Below are 18,640 nucleotides of genomic sequence, written 5' to 3'. Positions count from 1 at the left end.
TACTCAGACATTATTGGCTCATTAGCAAAGTATTTACAATAGCAACGGAGTATAATAAAGGCGACTTTTTGCTTCTAAATAAACATATCTTTATTTATCAATCACCCAACTCATGAAACAGCCTCTTATCGAGAAATCGACGGCGATTAACATTGCCAATATTTATTCGCCCCAGTGGATTTTCATTTACCCAAATCTTTTCTGCTTCATTTTACCCAGCTTACATTTCGCTGTTATCTAGAGCGTTGGGACTTGCTAATGCGGATGACGCAGAACTCAAGGCCAGAATTATCCACAATTCAGGATTAGCTTGCACTGCGCGAAATAAGTAGTTATCACGAATAAGGCATGTATTTTTCATTTGAAATTGTTGGATTTTGTTTTACATTGCACAATACGTTTAGATCGCTTTACTCAAAACAAAATATGTACTAAAAAAAAAAATTACATACATTAAACATAACATAACATACGTTAAACAATAGGCAGCGGCTTGGCTCTGCCCCTGGCATTGCTGATGTCCATGAGCGACGGTAACCACTCACCATCAGGTGTGCCGTACGCTCGTCTGAAAATACGGCAATAAAAAAAATACACATACGCATAGTAACAATATGCATTATCACGGAAAGACGTACTTACGAGTATATCTGTATATTGGCAATAAAGACAACAATGGCTGAAGGCTTGGAGGGCTCCCCGATAACGGAACTCCATTAGCGGGGTCACTGTGACATTGACAGCTATGCTACCATAATATTAATGGCTGGGCTTAAAACGTAATGACAACGTTGTACTTGACAACCCTTGCGCTAAATGAGCGAATAAGTTAACGGGCCACTTGGTGTTAAATTACTGGGCCCTAAACAAAAAAAAATTAAATAGTCACCTATCTTGACACATCAATTCGAAATACATTGTTCGACCGCTGTTCTACATTTCAAAACAGATTTCGTGCGACAGAGATAAAGCTATACGAAGTCGAAATTAGCCGATCGTCTCTTTCCAGAAGCCGATGTGCAATATTTATCGTCAGGCACTGTACTTACCCGCTCTGCCCGGTTTCAGTACGGCGTAATTGACTGACACATATTTGTCAGACGACGCGGCGAACATCATTCAATTTCCTCTATGCACGATGCACACCGACGTTCAAACGTTGATGCTGTATGCACTTAACCTATTTTCTAATCTACACTTTTATGAGGCTCCGTAACCGATCTGAGCTATATCAAGTTTTACTGAAATAAAATCGTTTTAAACCGACGCAGCACAGGTTGAGGGAAAACAAAAATAAAATGAAATCGTAAGCTTTGTGTGTTTCCTATTATTGTAAACGCGAGTTTCCCTGGTAAACTTACGACAAGATTGTTTTAGTAATTGTAAGAGCGATTTATTATTAAATTCGTGGGCTATTGAAGTGCCACTAATATTTTGGAAGTTCCTTATGGGACGATGCGGAGGGGTACCCTAACCGGGAAAAAACGTCCGTAACGTAAGATTTTTATTAGTAATGCACACCGTGTACGACTTAACTTTGTAATAACGTACAAATTAGTAAGGCACACAGTGTACGACTTAACTTTGTAATAACTTACAAAAAATAACATTTTTTTTAACATTCATTGACCACGATCTCAGAGCGTTCGTTTGGGCAATACACTAACTCTTATGCAAACAACCATGAATGAAGTGTACCACAATAAGTTCGCACGTTACCGAATGACCGTGGGTTATTGCGAAACCTCCGGTTTTATTTTTAATATTTTTATAATTTCGTTCCTATCCGGTGTCCCATGACACCACACATTTTTTCAATCAATATCACCTTATGTCCTAGAAACAAAACAAGCTTGTGATTTATTCAGACACCGATTACCAAAAATAATTCTTCAGAATATTCATTTCATTTAAACACATTATGTTAAGAACACTTAAGGTTTATCTAATACACTTTGCCTTTTATATTTTAACGACGCCCAGATGGCGTGGCGTATCTTTTGACCTTTGCCATATTTAATACACGTCAGGCACTCGTGAAATCATATCACGTTCGGCCGAAATCGCTAAAAGATCATACACCTAGCCGACGGTTAGTGAAGTAAAATAAAAAGTTATGCTCGCGCTGCGTGCACTAATTTAAGTGGTTAGTAGAACCACGTCTATCCACAACCTGTCTACAAAGAATATTGCGGTATTTTGGTCATGTTGCACGCAGGAACACCAGCAATTTGGAACGCCTTGTGGTGACCGGTAAAATAGAGGGAAAAAGGCCTAAGGGTAGAGGTCCCAAACGATGGTCGGACCAAATAGTGGAGGAACTGGGGATACCTGTCAGCGACGCACTCCACCAAGCTACAAAACGGGATCTGGTTGACGGAATCGAACGGAGTCACGATCCTCAGCAGTGAGGGACTGACCGTAGAGAGAGAGAGAGAGAGAACCTAAAACTGAATTATGTATGGGCGTTAACGTACCTATCTAAATATGACGAAGATAAACAAAATCCCGCTCGCTAACGCATACACAGTGTATTGTTGTAAACTCGTGCGGCTAAAATTATTTACAAACAACATGATCCCGATGGTTTTGGAACTTAGAATAGCACCAAATTACCGGCAAATGATTAAAAAAAATCGTAGTAAGAGACCAATAAATAATTGTCTTCATGACATACTGTGTTTCCTATTAGAAATACAAGAATAAGGAGGTTAATGAATAACGAAGTGCAATTCCAGAATTTTCTACACATCCCATTTGTGTGATGTATTCGATGTTGATATTCTAAAACACTCTGTATATATAATTATTAAAAACTATTTGATAACGAAATCGCTATCAAATAGCTTTTGATAAATCGATTAATAATATAAATCGATAATTCGAAACAATTGAATTGTATGTTAGAAGACTGTGCTTTTATTGACATTAACTATAAAACAAGAATTGCTTCGATTAGTCACCGTAAACTACCATTACTTTGATTTATTTGACCGAGCACTGCAGACGAGGCTAATATGAAACTTTCAGTACGATTTCATTCCTTTAATTAAATCGTAAGTGTATTTAATTGTTTGAAGAAACTAATTACGTACAATTATTTTAATTAGGAAAGCCAATTCACTTAATTTATTCTTCAAAAATCTTTAATGCCGTTATAACAATGTGTTAGTGTTCATTTTAGATTATAATAACAGTATTATTGACTAATTATTAACTAGATATTACTGTCGCTGTGGAAGTCAATGATAATAAAGAGAATGACGTGCTAAATATTATATTACATAATATTCTTAAAATTTCTCAGATCCATAATATAACAAATAAAAAAAGTGAAAGTTGGAAAAATTAAAATTACCATGTGTCAATAAATTATAACGTATGATTTTGAGATCTTATTGAAGAGAAAATATTCTAATTTAATGATTTGTTATTATTATTTGTTATTCTAAGGATCACTATATTCGTCTGTCTTCATTTCCGTTCTCAGCACTAAAATACTTAATAGCTGCATCGTGTATGACGACTGAATTAAAAAATGTATCGTAAGGTAGAGTCGAATTTAAAATTGTCTAGAGTTCAATTTTAAATTTCATTCTAGAAACCGATTGAAAGCCTCGAATAAAAATAGACAACGTATCGCGCAGGACAGGAAGCGTTAAATTGGTACCATCCGCGGCGCCAGGGCCATATTCCAGGCATTGTACTGTGACAATTATAACAATTATAACACAGTTTTACTCATTTCACATTACATTGCTTAGTTTCTTTATTTATTTTTCCTACCTTAGCCTTGAGAGGCTATTTCAGCGTAACCTTAACTAGTAGGTGAGCTCACGGGGCTCAAACCTCATGACATTGCTAACACGAACCCTAGCAAGAGTCGTGCTTCGCAGAATCTACCACCGTATTGGAAACGCGACACACTGAGAAGACCCGGCGAGAAAATTAGTGGGCTGTGTCTGTGGGTTAATTGACCGATGACCGGTGCTTGAGGTACCTAAAAGCACTATTAGTGGATTGGGAGCATTCGAAATGACGTGTTTTGGGCGACGTCGACTACTTTCCAGTCTGTCCGCAGGATCGGCTATGTAGTTATCGGCGGCCACGATGAGAGGGTTCTCGTGTCGTACCGCTTTATCAAAGTGGCGCATTGATGCCGACTGTAGATACTTACTGATGGACTCTAGGTCCAGGTCATCATGCAGGTCGATGTTCCTGACGAACCACGGGGCTCCGACGGCTATCCTGCAAAAACGGGATTGAATGACTTAGGGAGGTTTTAAGTTAGTGCGGGCCGCGTGAGCAAACACTACACTTGCATAGGTCATGACGGGGCGTATGCACATTTTGAAGAGTGTCACTTTATTTCTAAGGGACAATTTACTTAGCTTGCTTAGCTAACCACACCATGTAAATCTAATCTGCTTAGTTTTCTAATGTTTCGAGTCTTCAAAGTTTCCAAAGCGGTCACTGACAACTCATGTGTTATTCGTTGACATTTGAATAAATACTGATAACAATAAGACCGTTGTTTCTTTGCACACAGAAACAAAAACAAACAACAGTTTTGTTATATGGCAGCCTGTATCCCAGATCAAAAAACGCGGCCACGAATAAAATCACATCTGTTGTTAAGTTTTCTGGAATGACACGATAGGGCATTAAGAATTTTCGTACAACAAATATGAACTGAAAAGAAAACGTCAAGTACAATTCTGGAATCAGTAATCCTCTCCATTGTGGACCCTGGTGAGGAGTAATCAGTGTCCATTGTAGCACAAATTGGAACGATTACTACGATCTTAATGCGGCAATTGAGGCTTCATCCCTGTGGATAATATCATAATAGTGACTTAGTAGAGAAGAAAGAAAAATTTGGGGCAACCCAACCGCAAACTTAGATACTCGTATATATGGCAAAATACTATGAGGTTAAATAGAAGATGTTTTCGCAGTTAATTTTATTCCATTGCATGTCGTGAAATATTGAATAGGTATCCCATTAAATTGATATTATTTAATCGTCGATCTACATCCATTCTTCCCCTCCTTGTTTTGCTCCCCACAATGCTGGGAATCGTAATCTTTACTTACTTTCCTTCTCTATAAATTTTCTGTTTAAGAAAATCCACTAACGAGCTTAATCCTCAAAACCGTGAATAACCTAAATTCTCAACACATCACGCAAAAGCTCCTCACCACTTTATCAGTACTAACAATTTGTTTAAAAAAGAAACATATAGATTATCTATGAATATAAAACATTATATTATAGTTTAGTAGAATCATAAAATACAAAATGGGAAAGCGGGAACTTTTTCGTTACATTTTATTGGTTTCTGTCGTAAAATTTTAACAACCTTTGAATAAGGTCGTGTACCATTTCACACTAGCCTAGAATCTTATTGGTAATAAAAGAATTATGAGCTTCAATGTACCACAATCCTTCCTATTTCTGCCGAATATCAGTTGTATATTCTAATTTTGAAGGGTATGGCATATTAAAGATGTTAGTTGAAATTTTATATCTCAATTTGGGTAGCGGCATACACGATCTAATTAATCTTCAGGGTAAAGGTAAAGGCTTCAGTTATTACTTTAAGTCTAGTGAGCAGGTCATCATCAAAATTTGCATTTTTAAATCACATGATGAAATCATCCTACGCCGCAAAACATCTTTCGTTGAATCAATGCAATGAAAATTTTATTTCCGATCTCAAGTTTGTAGTGTTTACAATGTGTAATAAATCAAAGAACATAAGAAAATCTCCAAAATTATAAGCTATAAGTTACAATGTACGTCTCTATGCACATAGTTGATTTTGATCCCAACAAAACATTTTATAAATCTAATTAAACTAAAACATTTCAGAAAGAATCGTTAAATTACGTTTTAAAATACAACACCGCAAAAATTTACCCCAAATATCTGAGCTATACGATTGTCGATAAGAATTTCTCGAACATTCTACGGGTCCTTTCAAAGGCGTTGGCGGGTCTGAAATCCAATGAGTTTTATTAAACGGTTTAATTAAAAATTTCATCCTTCCGATAATAAAACCGGCTGTATCTTTATTTATTTTACTTGTTTGCTAAATATTAATTTTATCATCGCTTTTCCTTATCCCAATATTGAAATGGGTATAATTATTTTAACTAGATTTTGAATGTTCTCGTTTGCTAAAATTTTAATTAATATAATGTACTTAAAGCTTATTAATAAATGGTGAATTATATTTCCATATATTTTTTGCTTCATAAACAACTCTTAAGACTTAATTAATCATCACTGCCGTCTTAATTTGGGATAACCTATCAATGTCTCCGCATTCTTTCTTTTTTTATGAGCCTTTAATTTAATTCAATTTAAATGTGATTGAAATAAATATATCGCAACAGATGTTGTATAAGCATTTGGGAATAATGAGGTTATTTGCTGAAATACGTACAAAGACCTTTTCATGTTCAGAATTCTCATTCAAGCAATGATATCGTGCTTGTGTATTTTTAAATTGGTCTACGTCTACCGTTCACGCATGAGGCGGTACTGACATAGGGTGAGTACGGCGCAAGGTGACGCGATTATGCCTTTGTTAGGAAGTTCCGAAAATAGATACATCGTCGTAATAAAAAAAATCTACGGAATCATTTTTCGCATACAATGAGATGATCTTATGTTTGCCCTGCTTTTTGGTGATGCATTACTTATAGTCAAAATACAGTTTTTTAATTTTCATAAAAGTGCTATCTATTGGCTTCTAAAATATACAAAATCATCGCGTAATAATTCACGTCCACTTCAATTCATTATTGGTTTGTATTATATTATAATAAAGCTTTTTTTCTTACAAATGAAACGTGTATGTATTTTTATTTTTCTCTAAAAAAGGAACGGTAAAAGATCCTGGCAGGTTCATTATTTTTTGTAATTCGGCATATTTCATGCTTAAGAGCTTATTGAAAATTGGATGCTCCTATCTTCGCTTCCTTCTCGCAAATTGACGTTTGTCTCGCGACGTCATTTTAATAGATTGCCAATTTTTTTTTTTTTTATTGATCTGGCTCAGTACAGCAATTGAATAACCGGTAATATGATTCTTGAAAGGACTTTGAAAGGAAACGCTGAAACCAGTAATTATTCTAAGAACTAGTATTACTGATGTACTAGTTAATGTATTGTGAGTAGTGAATTTGTGTATTATAGGCCAACACGAACTGGCATCACCTGGCTACTGTGTTCATCCACAGTGCGTTTCCAGAGATCTTTTTTGCCACGTACCATCCGGCTTTGGAATGAGCTACCCTCCACGGTGTTTCCCGAGCGCTATGATACGCCTTCTTCAAACGAGACCTGTAGAGAGAATTAAACGGTAGGCAGCGGCTTGGTTCTGCCTATGGCTTTACTGACGTCCATGAGGAACGGTAATCACTATATGTTTTACTGTTCGTCTGCCTACAAGGACAAAACAAAAAACTACCGCGAAACAATAACATACCTTTTGAAAACGTAAACAATCATATTCCCAATCGAATTCAGCCTTCCACGTCATGTTTCAAGATTCTTAAGGTTTCATGTGGTCCTTGAACTCGATGCAAAGACTGAACTCATCTCCATTCATATTCATATGAATCATAGAGGGGCTGCAGAAATTATCGAGGTGACAGCACCTGTCAGTGCTTATTCATAAGACGCATCACCCGTAACAATTATGAAAACTAGTAAATGCATTTTTTTATTTTATGATACGATAGCTTTTGCCCGCGACTTCGTCCGCGTGGAATAGTTCACAAATAATGCTTTATTTTAGAACAAATTTGGTCAGCATAAAAAACGTTATAGTGAACTAACCTTGACATATATAGACATATGCTGTCGCGGACTTTTTTTTTAATCTTTTAAAGGGGAAAAATTCTGTCATACATTATTTTAGCGAAACTTTAATCGTTTCTGCAGGGCACGCAGCGGAAGCTCTCTAAAGGGAAAAAAACACTGATTTTGAAACATTCTTTCTTGGTGTTCCGCTTGTATTGGCCTTAGCGTGGCGTTATATAGCCTATAGCTTTCCTCAATAAATGGGCTATATAACACTGAAAGAATTTTTCAAATCGGACCAGTAGTTCCTGAGATTAGCGCGTTCAAACAAACAAACTCTTCAGCTTTATAATATTAGTATAGATTTTACTCCTTCAGTGTAGCGTTCATACACATAGTAAGCCTTCCTAAAATAGGTTTCATCGTGTATTTGAGCCCCAGTCTCATTACCCGCTGAGCTACGGGCGGCGTTGATTTGCATCATTATTTTTCCGAACACGCCAAGTTTTCCTTATACGAAAATCATTAATGACACGCCTTTTTCTGCTTCCACAGTTTGTATACCTTCAAAGAAGGTTTGTCAACTTCCACTAAAGCTGAACAAAAGGTAGCCCGTTATTATGCAGCCCATTAGTATATCTGTCGCGTAAAATTGCTCGCTCCATTTCTTTTGTGAGACACCCCTAGTTATAAGCCGGCTTAATGTACTGTTATATTTATAGGCCTCCAGAATATTAACTGTATTTCGAGAGTTTGAACACCGCCTATTATTACGACATATTTCCCGAAATTAGAACCATAAAATCATAAAATCACCCGAGAATTAAATTTTTCACATTGTAATCGATTCACAATCAACAATGATAATGTTGATTATAAAACTTATTTGAAATTACTGACCCAAAAATTGGGTCGAAAGCTAAAAGCGCCATTAACTGCACATTTCTCATCTGATGTTAGATGGTTACTGGAGCACATCATCACTATAGAGTGAATGAATGGTACCCACCTTGAAATTTAAAGTGGAAGAATCAAATGCAATTATAAACCTCTGTCCTGGTGAAACTGGAAAGGCCTCCGGGCCACCAGTAATCCTTCCTTCCTAAAAATAATAATTTGAAGAGTTCTACCCTTAAAACGTATGATTGCTACCAAGACCAAGTGGGCGGAATGGTGGTGCCTACCCATTTGTACTCCGAATACGACTAACTACCAACTGCTCAACCCTTAATGATATAAGCACGATGGTGGTACCTACTCGTTGGCACTCAGAATATGACCTACGTACTAACTTGTATTTTGTCCACATTTGTCTTCGTTGTAAACATATACGTAAATAGAAAATAAAGGTCTCCCAAACCAGATATATATTTGATTGGATGAATCAATAGAGTAACAGAACAACAAACAGTAGACATTTGAAACTTCGTTATGACAAAGCTAGGACTTTGTTCGTATCAAAGTGAATTCGTATTCACGTGAATCGAAGTTAGGGTTATAAAATAAACCCACAGGTGGCTCGGAGACCCGCGGGACTCCAACAAACCTGTAGGCTCCAACGAGCTGTAATCAACGAAAGCGATAAATGAGAGTAATAAATAAGGCACGTACCTACATGGAGTTTATTAGTGAATAATGTAGACAATAAGGTTAGAATTTAGTAGTTTTTTGTACAGTTTTAAAAGTAACGCAAATAAAAATCAAATCATATACGAAAGTGAATCTGTGTATTAATATTTTGACACCTAAACCAGACTTTTTGGCGGGAACGCGAGGAGTGAGGCTGTGTGATTTGTTTTATTTTGTCTATTTAGTGTTTCTTCAGGTTTAAATGTATAATAACGGTGGTTTATTAACTGTTGAATATCTGCGAAAGTGCACAAGTGTGGGAAAATTAAATAAAACCGCTGGACGTAACTTCTCGGGATCCTCCAAAGAGTCCACAGAAAAAATGTCAGTAAATGACCACCATTTTCCTGAGATTATATTTCATCCCATATTATTATCATCTCATTTCATTTAATTTCATCTCAGTTGATTAATGTCTCAAATTAATCATCTTCATTTCATTTCATTTCAGTCCATATTATCATTGTTCATCAAAATAAGAATATAAATTAAAATAAGGCGTGAAGGTCTTAATAACCAGGTCATACAATACTTTTTAAAAAAACACCTAAACCGCTAAACCAATTTTAACGAAATTCGTCATTGAAATCTGAAAAGCAATAAAGGCTAAATTTCATATCACTGCACAAGTGATATAAAGCCACGCACCCGACAATGCGACTGAAAATTTAATATTCGAAAAATATACTGATTCCGCCTGGAAATCGAACTTGTAACCGCAGTAAGTCAGGGTCACTAAGCCAACGAGGTGACTAGCGCGATTACCAGGCGATAACAACTTAATAAAACTTTATACGTACTCAAGAGAAAAGCACTTCGAGCATTTTAAGTTCATTAATTAATTTTCTTTATTAAATCTCATTAATGGGTACGCTCAAAGAATTAAATGATTAATATATAAATTCTGGACATTTTTCGTTTTTCTAATTGTTTAATTAACCAATGATATTTTTTATTTCAAATATACTCTATAATACTTAGATAATAATTATGATTGTAATAATGCAATGGCGACGTTACGTAATGTGTTGTCTAATTTTATGTTATTTGAACAAATAAATCACTTGTTCTGTTTTTTTTAAATTCTGGTTTCCTGTTCAGTTTTCCTATTTATTTATAATATGTATATGAAATGTGCAAATCACTCATGTTTATGCTATCCAAATTTTAGTTGAAAATTTCAGCCCGTTGACAGGAAAAATGTTATTTACATTAAATAATTCCGAGCACGCATTTTTGTTACTATAAAATGGAAAGCCAATTAATAAATTCTTAAGATAAATCTCCTGCGTATTTATTTTCGGAAAACAATAATATCAATCGTTATAGAACTTAAATATGAAATGCACCTGATTTAAAATTGAAAGTACCAGGAAGGAACAAAACGCGAACGTCCATTTTGTTTTTACTAGATACTACTATTAATATTATTTTGAGTCGGTAGAGATTTTGTGCGTCGAGAACAAGTCGTTGCTATGCAAGGCAGATCACGATCGTATGCTCTTTTTTTTTTTTTGCCTACCTATGCTGATAGCCTTGAGAGGCTATTTCAGCTTCGCCCTAACGTTTGTAGGTGAGCTCACGGGGCTCAACCGGAGAGTTGCTAACACTGACCCTAGCAAGAGCAGTGCTTCGCAGAATCTACCACCGGATCGGAAACGCGACCCACTGAGAAGATCCGGCGAGAAACTCAGTGGGCTAACGTATGCTCTGCCGTTTCTTCACAGCATCCACAGTGATGTTACCTTATGTAGCAACCACACTAACTCAATACCTACAATGGCCAGAAAGACGAATTCGTTCAGTCTTCTGTGACCAAACCAATCGCCTTGAAGATCCGCATGCCGCGCGAAGGAACGGCTGGTCGCCTGACCTATGCCTTTAATACAAACTGCTACGATTGAGTTGCTCGAATAGCACTAAGACAGGTCGGAAGATACTAATACGAAACATATAAGAAATACAATCCCATCTAAGAAACAATAATATTATAGTTAGTTCCAGAAAGCCTGTTAATCAGACTGTCCAGGGTAGTAGTTAATTTTCGATAACCAAACGAAACAATATTTCCATTAAATAAAGTTTATATAAGTTGTGTAATCTTATTTAAAACTCTTCGACATTATTGGAAAGATATAATTTTGACACTGCAAAATTTACCAAGATATCAACTTATGGCTAAGACACCGTTGCCTTATCGCAGACTTGATCCTTTCGCAAAGTTTGCCCTAATGAGATTAATTTATCTTCAGTGCCAAATCAGAAACTAATTTTACTTTTCTTTTTTTTTTCTGACAAAAAACTTTTGCAGAGTGGCTTAATTAATCCTATTTACCGTTTCGACGCCTTTTTCAAGTTTACTGCAAGTACGTGTAGACTTTTTTTTATTACTCACGTTTTTTCTGTCTTCAACTTGGACTATTAAACTAACTTGAAAGTCAATACGAGGCAGCGACTGCTATGACAAAAATAAAAATAATAATTATAGTAAATTAAGATTTTGCCATAATCTATTACAAGGTAGGATTCCAAGCACAGCGGCTACTAAAAACAAGAGTTGATATTTTTTTCAGTTTTTAAAATTACTGTAATTTCGCAAGTACATAATCCGTGAATATTTTTTTTTAATTTCCAATGTTACGTTGGCGTTAGAATGATTCATATTACGTAACTTAAAAGTAGATTTTTACCAAACGTTATGATTACATTGAAACAAAAATAATAAATTAATATATAATCGGCAATCCTTTTTTAAGCCGAAACCAATGCAATAAAGAATTCTTTGGGATAAGATAGCCACCTGCTTGAAAGTCAGTGACATAATCCTACTTAATATTTAAAGCTTTCCACTAAAGCACTCAAGCATTACACGGTGTCCGACCTTCCAATAAATAGTTGAACAGCCCTTTGGTCTTGAAGAACTTTTAAGAATCGCCTCAGGTGATTCTAGATCCGAAACTTGCTCATCAACTGTCTTTGCGTATTCATTGAATTTAAAACTAAAACTATTGCTACGTCTTTATAATATTATTAGTTTGGTTATTTTATTATTAGATCAAAACAAAATAATAATTATGAAGGTGAATTCAGCAGTGAACTCTTAGTCTACGTAATGGCAAGTGATTGCCTTCGTCCATAAATATCAGCATAACTAAGGCTGAGCTTGGTTTCATTTGTCATCATTAAAAAGCAATTGAGACTGGTGGTGAGACGTCATGTGAATCCGCACGGTAGGTACCACCACCCCGCCTATTTCTGCCGCGAAGCAGTAATGCGTTTCGATTTGAAGGGTGGGGTAGCTATGTAGTGTTAAAACTGAGACCTTACTCATGTCTCGAGATGGGTGGCGGCATTTACGTTGTAGATGTATATGGGCTCCGGTTACAATTTAACATCGGGTGGGCCAAAAAAACTGAGACTACTAAAAAAAATTAAAAAAGTATTACAAAGATCTGAAAACACTTACTTGCATCAAAGATGCTCATAAAGTCTTTGTTTAGCTGTCCGACTGGACACCTTTTTGAAAATCTAGAATAGTTTGCGAGATCTTTTAGGGCAGTGATCAGACATTAATATAAATAATACACTATGACATTACGAACTTAAACAACATGTAGAGAATAATTATTTAATAATACAAAATTTTAACACACAACAAAAGACCGTTTTGTACAAAATGTAATTTATAGTGAGGGGTAGATCTCAGGGGTATTTAAAACTATGGGTTAGTCACCAATATCGACTTTCGAATTTTAATCTTCCTTTATCACAAACAATTTCAATTTTACACAATAATTACATTTAGACGCGGGCGCACGCTATTCACACTCAAAACGGAAGCGCCCGGAACATAGATTATACACTGTTGAAAAGATTGACATGGATGCTAACTATGTATAGCGAGCGGGCATACGGCCGCGAGAGTGACGTACCGGTCGGTTTGCTACATACTCCCCCTCTAGTCCTGGAGGACGCCCTCGCTCCTGGACTAGCATCTCATTACTACTGGGCTGAGGGACAGGCGCAAGACCAACCATACCACCAGCTGCGGGAGAAAGACGTGGAGCTTCAGCACATGGTTCAGCATGCCGTGTCGTCATATGCCCTGGAACTCGAGAATCTGTTTTAACATTATTTGGGGGACGACCACGTTTCTTTTTAGGCATCACCGGCCGCGGAAGAGCATCACTCTGATTCTCACGGTATAGAGTGAGATCGTTCACATGATATTTCCCTAAAACTTCATCAGGTTTGTCAACATGCGCGACGTGGTAAGTAGTAGGGCTGACCTTTTTAACGATGCGATACGGACCATCGCGTTTTGGAACAAACTTAGAAGTAAGGCTCTTAGCGCTCTTACTGAGGACGTGTGATTTGATGAGAACCATGTCACCTTCGTTGAATGTTTCAATGGGCCGTCTCGAACGATCAGCATACCCTTTAGCTTTATCTTGAAGCGTCTCTACACGTTCGCGCACCGCTGAAAAGGAGTTAACAAATTTCCTGAGATAGGGAGTTATTTGGGGAACAAAGTTATCTTTGTCTAGAACAGCACGAAGGTCATGGGTGACTTCTGTGGGGGACCTCATCTCTCTGCCAAATGATAAGTAAGCAGGTGACATACCTGTGGTGCGACATTTAGCGTTATTAAGAGCGAACCGAATCACTGGTAACATGTTTGGCCAGGAAGTGTGGTCATATTCCACGAGTTGTGCTAATAAAGTCTTAAGATCTCTGTTTTTACGTTCGGCGGGGTTTGCTTCTGGGTGATAGAGAGGGATAAGGTTTTGCTTTATCCCCAGGATGGACATGCATTGACGCATGACTGCCGAAATAAATTGTACGCCATTATCAGAAACTAGTCGGCGTGGAAGACCAAATCTCATAAAATACTCCTCAATGAGGACATGTGCACACGCCTCAGCAGTAGCTTCCTTCAATGGGAAAAGTTCTGTCCACCTCGTAGCAGTATCTTCTATTAGCAAGATCCAAGAATCCAGGTGGTAACGGGCCGAAAAGATCAACTGCCAAGACCTCGTTGCGCTGGTTCATCACCGGCGTCTGCAATAGACCTGGAGGCTTGGTATTAGCAGCCTTATAGCGTTGACAATGGATACATGCCTTTACATAGTCGGTTATGATTCTTCTCATTCCTGTGAAGTAGAACAGACGTGAGACTTGTTGGTAAGTCCGGTCAATTCCTGCATGTCCAGCGGTAGGGGCATCGTGAAGCTCTTTGAGAACGTCGGTCACTTGATGGGCAGGAATGACTAATTGTGGGGCCTCGGCATCAGAATCCGGATTAAGTCGATATAAAACACCCTGTTCCATTAGAAATCCTCTTTCTGACCATCTTTTAGCAGCAAGTTCATCCACTCCTTCCAGTTCTGTGACGATCTTCTGTATTTCCGGATCAGTCAACTGGTCTTGACGTAACTGGGTAGGTGACTTGGTGGGCAGGTCGCAAATGACAGAACAGATGCCGCAGTTATTTTGTGTTTCGTTGGAACAGATCGGTCTACTTAACGTGTCAGCGACAACGTTAGCTTTTCCTGGGGTGTACTCGAATCTAATGTCAAATTCTTGGAGTTTAAGCGCCCAACGGACCAACCTACCAGCAGGAGACTTTAAAGAAAGCAACCAACGCAAGGGTTGGTGGTCACTGCCTATAATAATTGGTTGGCCGTCGAGGTATGGCCTGAAACGCTCCACGGCCCAGACTACAGCAAGCGCTTCCCGTTCTGTAGTAGAGTAGTTGCGCTCCGCTGCGGTGAGTAGGCGGCTAGCATACTCGATAGGCCTTTCGTCCTTGCCTTCCCCTTGAGCTAAAACTGCGCCAAGTGCATAGTTGCTCGCGTCGGTACGCAGTACTAAGGGTTGTTTAAAATTCGCTTGAACAAGTACGGGCGCCGTGGTCAGCAGACGCTTCAATTCTTTGAATGCCTGTGTTTGTTCAGGTCCCCAGCTCCATGTGTAATTCTTCTTGGTCAGTCGAGTAAGCGGTTCTGCTATCTTTGAAAAGTTTGGAATAAACTTCCTGAACCAAGAGCATGTTTGGAGAAAAGTTTTTAAATGTTTTAGGTTAGATGGTTCCAGCATATTAAGGACAGCACTGACCTTCTCAGGGTCAGGAGACACACCGTCTGGAGTGATGACGTGGCCCAGATAACGGACCCTTTCTTTGGCAAAAGTGCACTTCTCTCTGTTTACGTGAAGTTTAAATTCAGACAGACGTCTAAAAACAGCTTCCAGGTCTTGTAGGTGTTGCTGGAATCCTTCTGAAATAATTAACAAATCGTCTAGATAAGCAAGTACTGTAACATCCTTCAAAGCAGCACAGGAGCGTAGACGATCAATAAGCCTTTGGAAAGTCGCCGGCGCATTCTTCAAGCCGAACGGCATTCTTTTAAAACGGTAAGTGCCTAGGGGGCAGACAAAAGCTGTTTTGTCTCTGTCTGCTTCTCGGACCATAACTTGCCAATATGAAGAACGAAGGTCTATTGTGGTCATGTAACAATTCTTCTTCGTACTCTGGAGAAGATCATCAATGCGTGGGAGTGGGTAAGTATCCGATTTGGTTACTTCATTTAAGCGCCTGTAATCCACGCAGAATCTTACATTACCATTGGACTTCGGTATCATCAATGCAGGAGAGCACCAGGCGGATTCGCACTCTTCAATGATGTCATCTGCCAGCATCTTCTCTATTTCATTCTTCATCGTCTCCTTCTTGGAAGGGTTAAGGCGATAGGGCGGCACAGCTATCGGGGGGTGATCTCCGGTGTCTATGCAATGTTCTATGAATGGTGTCGGACCTCCCCCTGCTGTAAAAATACTTTCATGCCGAATAAGGAACTCGGATAATGCTTGGCGCTCAGCTGATTGCAAGTGCATACCTTCATCATCCCGAAGCATGTTAGTAGAAGCTATGCACACACCACGAGACATAGGTTCAAAAAGTAATTTATAATGCACCTTAGCATCAGTACTAAAATACCATTCATGACGATGAAAATCAATAATAACTTTGGCAGCATTAATAAAATCAATACCCAGTAAAGTTTCATTATCATTAGAATCAGGGAAGATTATAAATGGAATATCAATCACTATGTGTTCTAACCTCACTGGTAATATGGTTGTCAATACATTCATATTCCGAACATGCCCATCAGCAAGTTTGACTCGCCTAGTGGAGGGAGTAAGAGGGTGACCCTTTTGCAGAAGGAGAGCATACAGCGTGTGACCAGCAATACAATGCTTAGCTGTGTATCTATAAGTGCAGTACCCTGTTTACCGAGAACTTGAATTTTGAAAATAGGCCGTAAATGCAAATACCTATCATCACTCTCACGGTCGTACACGGACGCTACAACACTTCCCTCACATGTACAATAATTAAAATTCAAACAATTATCAATTTCCACACATTCGTTAATTTTTCCAAAATTACACTTACTGCCTTTTGTGTCACAGTCATGGTTAGTTGAAAATTTTAAATTATTACAATTTGGTTCAATTATTTGATTATAAGGTAAAATTGAGTTCTTACATTTAGGTCTAGTTCCCTGGTTATAACAAATATTTAAATTTTTACACTTTGTCCGAACATCCTGATTATATAAAACATGAGAATCACAAAAGGTTGGCATCTCATTATTACTAGTGCAATTACAGTTAATATTCTTTGACACAGAATCATTACAGGCATGAAAATAAGATTTTCTGGAAGTAGGGCCTCTGTTAATGGTAGCATAATTAATATTTGCATCCCGGTTACAAAAATTTTGACATTCAAAATTACTCAGAAAATTATTTTTGTCATGCTGCTTAACATCATACATTGCATTCTGAACAGGTAAATTAGAACTAATTGTGTTAGTATTATTAACATTACACTGAACACTATAAAACGCATTATTGTCATTTTGCACACCCTCGGAAAAGTTAGATTGACTTTGCTCACCTCGGTTGTTTAACTTACGGCACTGTTCCCGTGCATGTCCAAACCGTTTGCAGTAGGAGCACACTGGACGCTGTTTCTTCGTGGTCACGAATTGCTCTGCAGAACCTGGCACAGCAGCGGCAGGCGTGGCAGCGGCAGGCTGGGCGACAGCGACAGGCACAGCGGTGGCGGGCACGACGGCCGCGGCGGAGTTTGGAAAGCGCGCGCGCGGCGCCGGGGCACTCGCACGAGCGGCGCACGGTTCAGGCCGACTCGCAGCCTGGGCCGGCTGGGCACGGATCGAACGCACACCACTAGTGGACGACACTGGTCTCGATTGAGTCTCCTCTATCGAATCTTCTATATTCCGAGCATGGTTTAATAATGAATTGAAAGATGTGATTTGTTCACGGCGCAATCTTGTGCGTATTCTATTATGAAGCAACCCGTATATCATATCAAGTTGTACTTTTTCAGTAATATCATCCCGCGGTAGCTTTGCCATAAGCGTACGAATACGAGCAACAAACTTGTCTGTGTTTTCGTTATCCTGCGGGGAAGCAAATATTTCCAAATATATTCTATGTGGTGGAAGGCGGGTGCCATATGCATATATTAAATTTTCTTTGGCTTCGTTCCAAGTGGAGATGTGATGCTTTAATCCTAGCCACCACGTAGCTGCGTCAGCAGACAAAAGCATGGCTAGGCCTCGTATGATGTTAGCGTCAGATACTTGAACGCATTCTGTATAACTTTCAATTGCATCTATAAAGGCCTCAACAGATTCACCAGGTGCACCGCTGAAAGAAGCTCTGCAACGCGCCAAGGTACCATCTACGTTCACTGGGGGCATCGGCGGAGGTGCCGGAGTCGACGATCTTTGTTCCATCACGTACGACATAATGTTCTTAAATGTTTCGGCCTGCGAACGTTGCAGCGAGGCCATCAACGCTGAAACATCATCCAGGTTGAACGTAGAATTGTTGCTACGTGATTCGGCGTGGGGGCGATCATGGGGGCTATCATGCTCCTCGTGATTTTCGTTGGCATTTGCATCTGCAGCAGGAATAACGTCGTCTTCGCGACGTTGCTGGCGATCTTGATTTCTAGTTAAAGGCATTCTTTACAATTAAGCACCAACAGCATACAATAGTTAGCAAATTTTTCACAAAAGCGTGCGCGCCATTTTGTTAGTCCAAGCAAGAAAAAAATTAGGAAACGTTGGGCAGCCAGATATAGTGAGGGGTAGA

At 38.5% G+C, this 18,640-nt stretch overlaps 1 long non-coding RNA gene across 1 annotated transcript; it reads right to left on the bottom strand.

Annotated features, from left to right (window-relative positions):
- Positions 1 to 5,680: 5,680 nt before the first annotated feature.
- Positions 5,681 to 7,491, bottom strand: LOC101736584 (uncharacterized). The gene is made up of 2 exons (XR_209990.4): positions 6,853 to 7,491; positions 5,681 to 6,001 (listed from the first exon to the last, which is right to left on the bottom strand). It is a non-coding gene; the product is annotated as an uncharacterized LOC101736584 (long non-coding RNA).
- Between the last annotated feature and the right edge of the window lie 11,149 nt (positions 7,492 to 18,640).

The sequence above is a fragment of the Bombyx mori genome, chromosome 9 (genome assembly GCF_030269925.1).
Source record: "Bombyx mori chromosome 9, ASM3026992v2".
NCBI lineage: Eukaryota > Metazoa > Arthropoda > Insecta > Lepidoptera > Bombycidae > Bombyx > Bombyx mori.
This window is presented reverse-complemented; position numbering and strand designations above follow the sequence as displayed.